This window comes from Ips typographus, linkage group LG2 (genome assembly GCF_016097725.1).
Source record: "Ips typographus isolate SLU linkage group LG2, UJ_Ityp_2.0, whole genome shotgun sequence".
NCBI lineage: Eukaryota > Metazoa > Arthropoda > Insecta > Coleoptera > Curculionidae > Ips > Ips typographus.
In genome coordinates this window covers 12158145-12170218 of record NC_138423.1, presented here as the reverse complement: position 1 = coordinate 12170218, position 12074 = coordinate 12158145, and the positions used below count along the sequence as shown (strand labels likewise).

General features: G+C 29.9%; 1 protein-coding gene and 1 long non-coding RNA gene across 4 annotated transcripts in view; one reads left to right on the top strand and one right to left on the bottom strand.

The window, feature by feature from the left end:
- LOC145725373 (uncharacterized) overlaps window positions 1–12074 on the top strand; it is a 134347-nt gene that overhangs the window by 86798 nt on the left and 35475 nt on the right. The gene's annotated exons all lie outside the window — the stretch shown is intronic.
- Window positions 2899–12074, bottom strand: part of LOC145725375 (uncharacterized) — an 83637-nt gene continuing 74461 nt past the window's right edge. Inside the window, exon 4 of the long non-coding RNA XR_014177249.1 lies at window positions 2899–3108. This is a non-coding gene — a long non-coding RNA (uncharacterized LOC145725375). The remainder of the gene's footprint in view (window positions 3109–12074) is intronic.

The window sequence follows — 12074 nt, the reverse complement described above, 5'->3', positions numbered from 1 at the left end:
TTTAGAAACATAAATCAAACTTGTTTCAATAGCTCAAGCATTTAACTGTTTTTCCTGTATTGTTCCTAGTTAAGTGTGAAACACCGCTTGATTTTGCACTTACATGTTGCTTGGAATATTGATAACTTTCAATAATTCCTTTCTGCGAAACAAAACTTGTGATTTTTAATTATTGGTAACGCCTTTGGTTAGTACGACAACCCACGCGTTGTAAAAGATTATACCTAAAAATCGTTATAATCCTCATGATTTATAAAGTCACGATTATTTATCCTAAAGATACAGATAACAAAATTAAGGTCATCTTTAAGCCTTACTAATAAAAGCCGGAATATATTGTTACAAGATAACAAAATTTATTGCACATATACACGAATATGGGGCGTAGATCTGGACATTGTTATAGTTCCATAATTGCAACGGCAATAAAATATCATCCTGTAACATTATTAAAACATCTAGGCTAGGTGAAATAGACATGTGCTCGTGTCTATTGTTGTACTAACCCTCGTTAGAAAAAAATTCATCCCTCAACCCTTTTGCATGCATAAATTAGAATGGATCAGAAGGGAAGGATTATACACCCTTATTGTGATTTAGACCTTGAATAATTAGTTTTTCAAACACGGTGTTATCTGTAGCAAATCTTTCAGCTGTTTTTTTTTGACGACGAAGAAAAAAATTAATCAATGTCAGTTTTTTTTAGATTTATACCGGTTGGATCATATGACTTGCTCATCAGAATGTCTGTTATAATGGATTGTTGGAGCTTAAGTAATTTTGGATTAATTTGATCATATATGAGCTATAAAACTGCAAATACTGTAAAACTATTGATCATTGATCATTGTTGGTTCTATGAAATTCTTATAGAGCAATAAGTATTCTTTTTTTTTACTAAATTTGGATTAGATACACCTTAACTGCTTAATTGTACTACTCAATAATCTTCGTTTAAAACTATTTAAGTCAATATTATTCAAATCACAAAAAGTGCCGCTTGCAACAAAGTATTTGGCGGTAAAGCAAACACGAATACTTAATTATATTAGAATGCAAACGTCCAATAAAACAGTCAAATAATGTGTAAAATATACGACGAGGGACCGACCAACGGAACACATAACCTTAATCGATATTTTCCGAAATTGGGCAAAGATCGTTTTGTTTTTAACGTTCTTTAAGCAGACGCTATTTAAAACCTCATTTTTCTTCGGATTGTTAGATAATAATTATCATCGTGTTTTCTTTTTTTTTAAGTGTTGATTTATGCGCTGTGAATCTTATTATATAAGGTGATTAAACGCGCTTTTTGATTGATTAATTGTTTACCAAGTTTGTATGAGTTAACCCTGTTTGACTTTCGATCACTTTAAAAACACTACAAATGTACGAAAATTGAAAAAATTGGGACAAGGTTTTTCAACAAAATTTCCATCTAAGACTACTACTACTAATTGCATGTATTTTGTAAATATCTAAGTTACTATACATTTCTTCGTTTTTGTTAGCCCTCTAACAGAAATTATATTTTTCTTGTACAAATTGTCCATTACGGCCCTGAATTGTAGGTTTAATTTACTCGCCACAGTGAAAATTTTAGGTACGTAACTGCCCAAATACCCAATTTATTTGACAAGTTGTGTTTCATGTCAGTTAACTGTGTTTTCTTGAACATTCTTCTTGGTTATTGCCGTCTAACAAAAACTGCTATTTTTTGTGGAAGCTGTACACAAACACAGTACAGTATGGCTCTGGATTTTAACTTTAATTTACTGGCCCCAGTCAAAATTGCAGGTCCGTAACTGCCCTAAAACTTAAATTACCTACCAAATTGTGTTTTATGGCAGTTAAAGGGTTTTTTTTTCAGCTTTATTGATAAGGTTGTATAACAAAAACTACGATTTTTTGTGAAAGTTTTACACTACGGTCCTACATTTGATTAATTTATCCGCCCCACAGAAAATTGCAGATCCGTAGCTGCCTTAATACCCAAATCACTTGCCAAATTGTGTTTCATGACAGTTAAATCGGATTTCTTCAACTTTCTTCATGATTAATGTTGCAGAACAACAACTACTATTAAGTTAAATTTTCTGGCAACAATGAAAATTTTAGGTCCGTATCTGCACCTGCTCAAATATCCAAATTACCTTCCAAATTGTGTCTGATGTCAGTTAAATGTGTTTGCTTCAACTTCCTTCAGGAAAATTGCCTTTTAACAAAAACTACTAATTTGTGGAATTGTACAGTAGTGCCTTGGACTTTAAGTTCGATTCACTGGCTTCCTTGAAAATTTCAGAGCCGTAACTGCTCAAATACCCCAATTGCCCGCCAAATCGTGTTTCCTGTCAGATAAATGTGTTTTTTTTCCGCTTTGTTCTTGGTTATTGCCGCCTCACTGAAACGACTGCATTTGTGAAAGTGGTGCAGTACGATTCTCGATTATAAGTTCAATTTGCTGACCCCCAGTGAAAATGACAGGTTTGTAATTGCCCTAGAACAAAAATTACATGTCCGATTGTGTTTCATCTAATTTTAATATATTTTCTTATCAAGTCCCTCTTGGTTATTGCCGTTGAACATTATAATAAGGATTTGTTCTACAAATATATTTTAGTCCGGTCCTGGGTTTCTTCCTGATGAAAAATGTATGGCCGTAACTGTCTTAATACCCAAATAGTGTTTTATGTCCGGGAAATTATTGCCGGAAAACTAAGATTTTTGGTAAAAATTCTGCATTACGGCACTAAATTTTAGGTTAAAATTCCGGTCCTTACACCATTACAATCATTAAATGATTCACTAATGATCATACCTAGTTGTGCAGTGGTATTACGAGGTGAATGATTCACATAGCTACACGTACTACCTTATCATTGAAAGAAAAGAATTAGGTCAAAAGTGTAAACCAGCTCTAATTGTTTAACGTATCGTAAATCATCATAAAACATTTATCAAGTCATCAAATATGTGTGGCAAGTTGTAGAATTAAGCTTCTTTCGCTGTCATTCAGGATTCTGATGTGAATCAATCTGTACATTGGTTAATTGGAGCTCGATTTGATCAGTTGTTTGTTTTCCTCAGTTCTAGAGATCCCATTAAATCCTGTAAAGAGAAAAGAATCGTTATTTTTCTTAAACGACATAAAAAACACTATTAATTTTTGACTGGTTAGAGTGACAGAAATTAATTAACCTAATTAATCTGTATAGCCAACTAATATTGTTATTAATTGTACTTTCTATTTGGTCCAACATCTTCAGCATTTCAACATCTTCACAGCTTTTCAGATTTAAATTATATAACTTTTAGAAGTATTGCTAGAACTATAACTTCCTGATATTCACTGATTATAATAATGAAATTCTACTCAGTTTTCATGCTTCTAGAATTACATTACTTTAAAAAGTTAATCAATATTTATGTTGAAAACTAGACAAAAATCATGAGTTTTTGAGTTAAAATGTTATAAAATATTCAATGTATGAGATCAAGTGCAGCTTGATGGTGGTAGTAAATTCAAAACACTTAAAAATTTACTTTATAGTAAATATTCAAGATAAGCGATAGTCAAAAATTTTACTAGAAAATCAAGGTATAGTTTGCTTGACATTAAAATTTTGAGTTTGAAAGAAAAATAATTGTAATAAACGTCTTCAAAGTCAAGTTTAAAGATCCTTAAAATGCTTCAAGAGTGTTTGAAACTAAAGATCCCATATATTAAACTCGAGATTAAACTTGACAAATGTGTCTGTAAAAAGAATTAAAATTAAATTTAAGTCAACTTTGTCAAAGTAAAAGTTTCTTATGTTTTTTAGAGTTACGTCATAACATAGCACGTGTCAAACTTGAAAAGATGTAAATTACATTTGATCAACCTATTCATTCTTTGTATAGGAGTAAATTTAAATTTTTGCACGTAAAACAGATTATAATGGTCCCAGAATGAAAAACTATGTATAGAGCAAAAAAATAGAATTTGCAAATGTTATGTGATAAGGATGATTGATACACACATACATATCAAAGAGACAGAAAAAAATAGTGAAAATATGAAATCGAAAAAAATATGAAATAGAAAGCAGTTAATGTGCTGGTTAATCTTCCAAAAATTATTAACAGAATTATTAATAATTTTAAGGGCTATACAGAAAATTAAAACAAAATTAGGATGACAAGAAATTGGCAAGGTTGCCAAATTGCTGCATTCGCTACACTGACAACCTTCCAAAAATTTTGTAAAAGCGTCATCGCTTTTTATTTTTATTTTTTAATTGTTATTCTGTGTTAAACTTGAATTAGTGTTAAGAAAGAGAGGCAGTGCCGTACTAAACCTAGTTTAGAAAAATTGTGACAAGTGACAATGAAAATTTTAAAAGCGTTATTCATCAAAAACACGATTTTTGCTATTGTACCATTTTTTACTAAATTTTACAGTTTCATAAAGCAAGATTTGAAATTGGTCACTATATTTGAAGACATAACCGTATCACGTGACAGCTGTCAAAACTGTCAATATTGCCTCCATAAAGCCATAAAACATGCCAGGTACCACAAATGGTTGTCACATAGCAAACAGTTATCAAAATTCGGATCATCGAGCTATAAATATAATTTCAATTAAGATAGGTAGCAGACATGGTAAGGTTTTTTCAAAATGTCGTTTGCTAACTGTCACTGCACAAATTCAATCCATAAAGCTATAAAGTGTATAAAACAAACTTAAACTGGTGAAATGATATTTTTGTTTAAATTTCAAAGCTGAATATTTTACTGTTTGGATACATAACCAATCTCAGATTACATGAGTACTAAACTGGGATGTGTGACGTCATACCAATTTTCTTTGAATTTCCATATATGAAGATTGATTAAAATGTTTAAAAATGACTTTTTTATAGCATTCGTTTATTTTCTATTTTTTAGGCAAGTCTGTGGCAAAAAACCAAATAAAATAAAACGTAAAAAAAATAAATGTATTTATATACCTTTTTTATAGTATTGTCACGTTATTCCCTTTTACTTTGATTTTTGTTATAGAAACGAATTAGGCTCACCTTGTATATTAGCTGAAGATCGATTAAAAATTCATAGACATAACGTGTCCGATTAAACGAAGGTGTGAACAGCAAAAACAAAAAAACCTCCTAAGTACAAAATGCAAATCGGTTTTTAATATGCGCATTTGCTCAACATTTAACAATAAAATTGCCGATGCCAGATGTGCAATTGAAAAACAGTTGGTGTATCTCATTTCTCCTCTTTAATTAATTCATTTGTTTAGAATAAAACGAATCTGTTTACGCCTTTTAATTCAATTGTTCCGCGTTTTATCAAGTTCACTTGGTTGGTGGACGCTGGAACCAATTTGCATAATTACATACTATTGTACAAATGGTTTGTCTAAAACTAAAGCTGGTTGGGTTTTTGGTCTTGGAAATTAATAAAAGTGGTTCATTTCGAGCAAAGCAATTTGTTGAAATATTATTAAGCAGCTTTCTAACTGTAGACAGGGTTTCCACACATTCAACCGAATAATATACGGCTATCCTGTATAACAGCGTGGCGCCTAATTCCGAATTCAGCTCGAATTGATCCGAAACATAATATCGGAGTGGTAGTCCATTTGTCTGGCGTAAATGAAAAAATTTCGTGTTAAAAGCCTACAAATATCGGCCCACAATTTGTCTGTTTGATAGTTCTTATTTATCGACGTAATAAAAGCTCGCGTTAAGGGCGTTAAAACGTCATAAATCCAAACGGCAATGAATGGAAATGGGTTTCAAATAAACCGTTAAAACCTGAATCAGATACGAACGGATCAAATTATATGGTATTATTACCGAATTATTGTTGTTTGACTTTAACTGCACTTACCCTACTTGAGATAAAACGCGTTCGAACACTCTTAAGCAAATAAATCCGTCACCTGTCAAATCATAGCTTGTTATTTTTTTCTCATGTAACATTTAAAAAGGTGTTTGATTTTTATTTACCAGACGCCTAGTTGGAAATCTATTCGGCGTTTTGCATAATCTTTAATATTTATTATTTTTGATCGTTTACAAATGGTTAATTAAAGGAACTGAAAAAACTCATTTGAATAACATAATGTTCATTGATTTAAATTTATTCGGCGTGCCCCGCAGTTTTTTGTTTCTATTTTCCGTAATGGATCGGTGTATTTGTTAATATTTTTGGCCTCGGGTAATCGATGTAAAACAGAAAACTTGCGTTTACGATTTTTCATAAATTAACTGAAAAATACTTATGTACTTTTAGATCCAAGCTAATAACCAATATATGAATATTGATTATTAGCTGTCATATAACCGACCAGTGAAAACCTACTAATAATCATCTCTACAATAACTGTAGAGCAATTGACTGAGCAGAATATAACTAAAAGTTGATTGTTACAGATTCTTATTACAGATTTTAGTGAAAATTTACTTCATACAGATTTTTTACTGTTACAGCTGCAATATTCCATAAATAGTACAAATATTAATGTTGTTTGAGTTACTGAACTCAAAAGTAGTCCCACAACGAAAGACATTGAACGATATAGGTAAAAGTAGATATACATACGAAACTAGGCGTTTTCGAGATATTTGATGTTTTTAACAAAAAATGTCACTCGCACAGCCTTGCTAATTGCACTATTAAAGTGTAATTATACAAATGCCAACCATATCTCGAAAACAGTTAAGTACAGAAATAACATAAAAAACACTTGTTTCTTAACTCGATTCGTATCATTCATCGTGAATCCTAAATAAAATCAATAATATAATTAAGAAAAATTAATCAATTATCTATTAAATAAGTAGGTAATACAATGAATAAATAAAATTTTTCGTGACATCAGATATACAAATTGTAAGGAAAAATAGGACGTTTTCTGCTGTCATTATAGATTAATTACTGTACTTTGTTGTATTGTTTGCAATTGCAACCCTGTATTGCTTTTAGTTTTTGTAAGTGTATTGTCCATTAAATGTTTTACGTTGTTGCCAATTATTTTTTTTTAATTTTAAGGTTTATCAAGAAAGTGCCCAAGAAGTTGGCTTTTTCGTTAGTAAATTGTCAATCTAAGTTTGTTACGTTGAGAGTCAGATTTCAAAAGTAAAATCAATTTCAAGGATTTGAAGTCAAGAAGTTGAAAATGTACTTCAAAAAGTTAATTTGTAAGCTTTAAAACCACCTCTTAAGTTAAAAAGTGAAATTTAGGTTAAAAATATATTCTTTGTTGCTGAAAAATTGCTTAAAAATTAAATTTTAAGCCTTTTTTGCAGTTGTTTAACTTAAAACTTGAATTATGATTATATTGCAGTGTGAAATTAAAAAAATTTGTAGTAAATTTAAAAAAAAAATTGAGTCTTCTGTAATTGAAAGTAAATTTCATTGTTATAAATAATGGGAAAACTTAATTTAGAATCGTAAATAGAAAATTCAGATTAAATATTGTAAAAGTTAAGTTAAAAGTTGTGAAAAAAATCACGTGACCTTTGAATCATGAATTTTTATTGTCAAGTATATCTGAATTTCAAAAAAAGTTTGTAGAAATAAAATTCATTCTAAATAAACAGCCAAGACATGTCAAAATAGTAGAAAACTAAATTTTCAATCCGAAATGCAAAATTTAGATAAGAGATTGTAAAAATGATGTTGGAAGTTGTGAAAAAGAGTCACGTGACCCATCAATCAATGAATCATGTATTTTTATCGTCAAATATGTCAGAAAATCAAAATAAAAGCTTGCAGAAAGAAATTTCAGCTTGATAGATCAGCCAAGACATGACAAAATAGTGTGAAAACCAATGAGTAAAAAGAACAAGTATCAGGAGGTAACAATAATACAAATTATAACCCGTTTGTGCATTAAGCGAGGGGGACGGAAGTCCACCATCTTTAATTGCGCATTCGCCTACTGCGCAGTTGAATTGACGCAAAGTCATTGAAAGTTTGGAGTTTCAAACCCGCAAAAATTTGTTGTTTGTATTTGTTGTAGTATAGTGTTAGTTTGTTTTGTTTGTTTGTGGTTCTTTAACAGTTGAGTTTTGCAAATTTAAATTAAGTTGTACAGTGGACAAGATTAACAAGTATTGACGGCCGCCATATTACTCCCCCCCTCCCCCTTGTTTCTGTCACCCACTTTGTTTGCTATTGCTCCTTCCTGCTATGTTTACATTTTTTTTATTCATTGGTGAAAACTAAATTTCGAATCGGAAATGCAAAATTCAGAACAGAGATTGTAAAAATTTAGTTAGAAGTTATCAAAAAGAGTCACGTGACTCAAAAAAATGCAAAGTTTGTTTTTGAAAATTGTTATAGCAAACCAAGAAGTCATTATATCAATCTAATTGTCAATCTAATTTTGTTAGGAAGAGAGATCATCATACATTTTAACGGTAAAGTCAATTTGGGTATTTTGAAATTGGAATTTGGACTAAAAATCCAATTATACCTATAAACATAAATTTTTAACCTTCAAAGACAACTTCTTAAGTTTGAAAGTCCAACTTTAAGCCTTTTAAAAATGCTTTATCTCCATTGATTGATTTTAGAATTAGCGTATTAAAACATCAGATCATTTTAATAATAACAATAATAGTGTTACAATAAAAAATAATATCAATTTAATAAATATAGGCTAAAAACTCTTTAGTTTTGTTAATCATATTTATTGAACAGATGCCTGTATCAATAATTATTGTATTAAAAATAGATATTGAAAGTAGGCTTATTCCTCACGAATTAATGTCATGCGTATAGAAACGATGATTGACAAGTACTAAAAAATGTGGAAAGTACACTCTAATTATTGGTCAATGCAACTAAGACCAATTAAGTTTTTCGTTAAAAAGTGACCTAATATAACACCAAAACGTACTAAATTCTAGGCAATAATAGAACAATGCTCACGTTCTTGAAAAATTTCAGCTATAAAGGTGTATTTAAAGTGCAAAAACTCTCCAATTATTCCAATTAACTCGACCCACTGGTGCTATTGTTTAAAACGACATAAACAAATTATACGCTAAACGAGTGACATAATTAGACTTCTAGATTTGTTCTTGTTAATTTTTCTTGGTTGAATATTCATTAGAGTTGAGAAAAAAATTAAAATACAATACCAGTGGTGTGTCTTACTAATTTTACTAATTAATTATGCTAATCTAGAGAAATTCCACGTTAAGTGGGTTCATCAGCAATACAGTGACAAGGTTATAATATTTTTTTGGCACTTTTGTCCTTGCGTCCATTCAGATTAACATGAAAGTGATGTGACGCCGTTAATTAATTAATAATGATGTTAAGAATGTTTTTGGATCTACACTATTAATAGAATTTTTGTTTCATTCTGATTTTTTTAATTTTTTTACATTTTTCTTTATGATTTTAGCCAGGTTGTCAACTACTAGTAATATGAATGCAATTTTCTAAAGACAAAGTTATTAATTTGTTTTTGTAAAAATCTTAACTATTGCTACTTAACCAGTAATCCTATAGTCAATATCTGAATATACCTTTTTTCAATCATTTAAATAAAACTATTTCGAATAGTAACATCTGGAGGATTTTTACCACTATACGATAGAAGCACGAAAATCCTGAAAACAAACAAAAATCAGGGTTGAAGAGGCCAACGCATATTGTTGCAAAACTGGTTGTTTTCAAAAATTCTTTTTATTTTTTTTTCAGTTTGTTTGAAGACATTATTGAAAACGAAAAACGGGACCAACAAAACCTAACGTTTCGACTTTTGAAAACTATCAAAAAGTTTTTTTTTTGATAGGGTGTGTCATTTTAAAATACGGTATTTTTAACCAGATTCTGTTTTCAACATTTATAATAATATGTGACACATTCGATATTTTAAAAAATTAACATTTTTTTAAATTCTATGATTATTCATTAGAGGTAATACAATCTGAATTTTTGTTTGTCACTTTTTGCTTTGTAACTCTATAGGGAGGCCTTTAAGGGCAAAAACAGCTTAATACAATCTTGTAGAAGATACAAATTTTTACCACTTTCCTTATTTACACTTTTTTGTAGCTGCTTAAATAATGAAGCTACGCTCAGTCAAAATAAAGATAGTTTTAAAAAAGTGACCGCTTACAATGTTAAAATATTATTTCAACGGTCACGTGACTCTTTTTACAGCGAAAATGGCCACGTGACGAATTTGAATCATCAAATTTATATTTAAAAGTCTAGTGACTCTTTTTTAACGTCAAAACGGAATTCTGAAGGTCACGTGACTGTAAATGGCAAAATATTATTTGAAGGGTCACTTGATCGGTTTTCAGTTTGAACTGATGTTTTTCAAACTCACGTGACTCTAGTGAAAACGGCCACGTGACGATTTTCAATCATCAATTTTTTTTTCAAAATGTCTAGGGACTCTTTTTTAACGTCAAAACGGAAGTCTAAAATTAATGTGACTGTTTTAAATGGTAAAATCGTATTTGGGAGGTCAAATGCTCGTTTTATAGTTTTAAAAAAATAGAGAAATAAACTTACTTACAGTTTTTAAGGTTAAAATAGCATCGTTAACGTCACCTGACTGTTTTTACGTTTGGACTGATATTTTTTAAGTCACGTGACTCTTTTTAAGATGGAAAGAAACACGATTTTCTTTTCTCTCTCGTTTTCTGTAAGCATATAAAAAAGTGTCTAATTTGTGTTTATAACGTCTGAGTGACTACTAAATTAAAAAATTAATAACTTCAAAAATTGTCTAAAAAGTGTTTAAACTATATTATCTGCCATAATGCTCTAAAGTATTTTTTTAAACATTTTCTAACAAATTTAATTTTTAATCGATTATCGATCACATCATATACATCATCCAAAAAATTCATCGTTGATTAGTCAATTAGGCTCCACAAAAAGTGATTCAAAAAAAGGATTGAAAGTCTACTTAAGTGGGTAGATTACAAATTACCAGGTAATTCACTAATTAAAAGAATGAAAATGAGGCTTTTAAATTGTATGCCAGTTATGGAACCATTAAAAATAGAATCTTACTTCAGATGCTTAATTCAACGATGATTTTTTTGTATGAAAATTATTAGCGACGTCTCAATCATATATTAATAAATTTCCCTATGCATAATTTCAGAAATCTATTTGTCAACCAAATTAGTTGTAGACTCCTAATCTATTAAGCATATAAAAAAAAAGCTGAAAATATTTATGCGTATGTCTTTATCAAATAATAGTTGTAAAGTATCATTTTTATTGTCCAGGCTAATAATAAATTCTTAAAGAGGAGACAAAATATTTAGCATAAATTTAAATAACCACGTCAAATACAGGAAGCATTGGTTGTCGCTATCAACACGTGCGCTTTTATAACAACAAAACGTTACCAATCAACAAATTGCATTGAAAGAACCTTCAAAAGACTCATAAGATTACATTCAATAACATTAACTAAAGGTAATTCGATAAGTCAATATTATTAATGATGCTAAAAAACGCCATTGTTCTGTGCTAATGAAATTTGCAATCCCATTATTTATTTATTTCAACTTTACCGCCGAGAATGCATTGAGAACATTCGTATTTAACATCAAATAAAAAAGCTGTAATGAATGAATGCAAATAAGTTAAGCTGGCAGGATTATGAGTATTTCAAGTTGTTGCAAATATTTTGTGTTTACCTGGAAATTGTTGAGAATTGGAGTAGTAAATATTTGTTGCTTTGTTGAATTAAAATATGCGAACAGTTTCAGTACAAGTGTCTTCTTGTCTTGAAGACAGTAAAAAGATGGTTTGGATATTAGTAAAAATGCTAAATTGTATTATTTAAAAAGTTAAAATTCAATTTCCAACCTGAAAATTAACAAATCAACAGATAAGATCAAAGACAAGATAAAATCAAAAATTGCGGTAACCAAATTTTATGATGAGGATGACAGACAACAACGACTATTTTCAAAAATTAAGCGTCAAAATATAACTTAGTAACGAGTCTGTTAGTATATTAAACCCAACCAATCCAAACAATCAAATCAATCAAAAAGGTAAAGAACAAAGTAGTTTTTTCAGTAAAG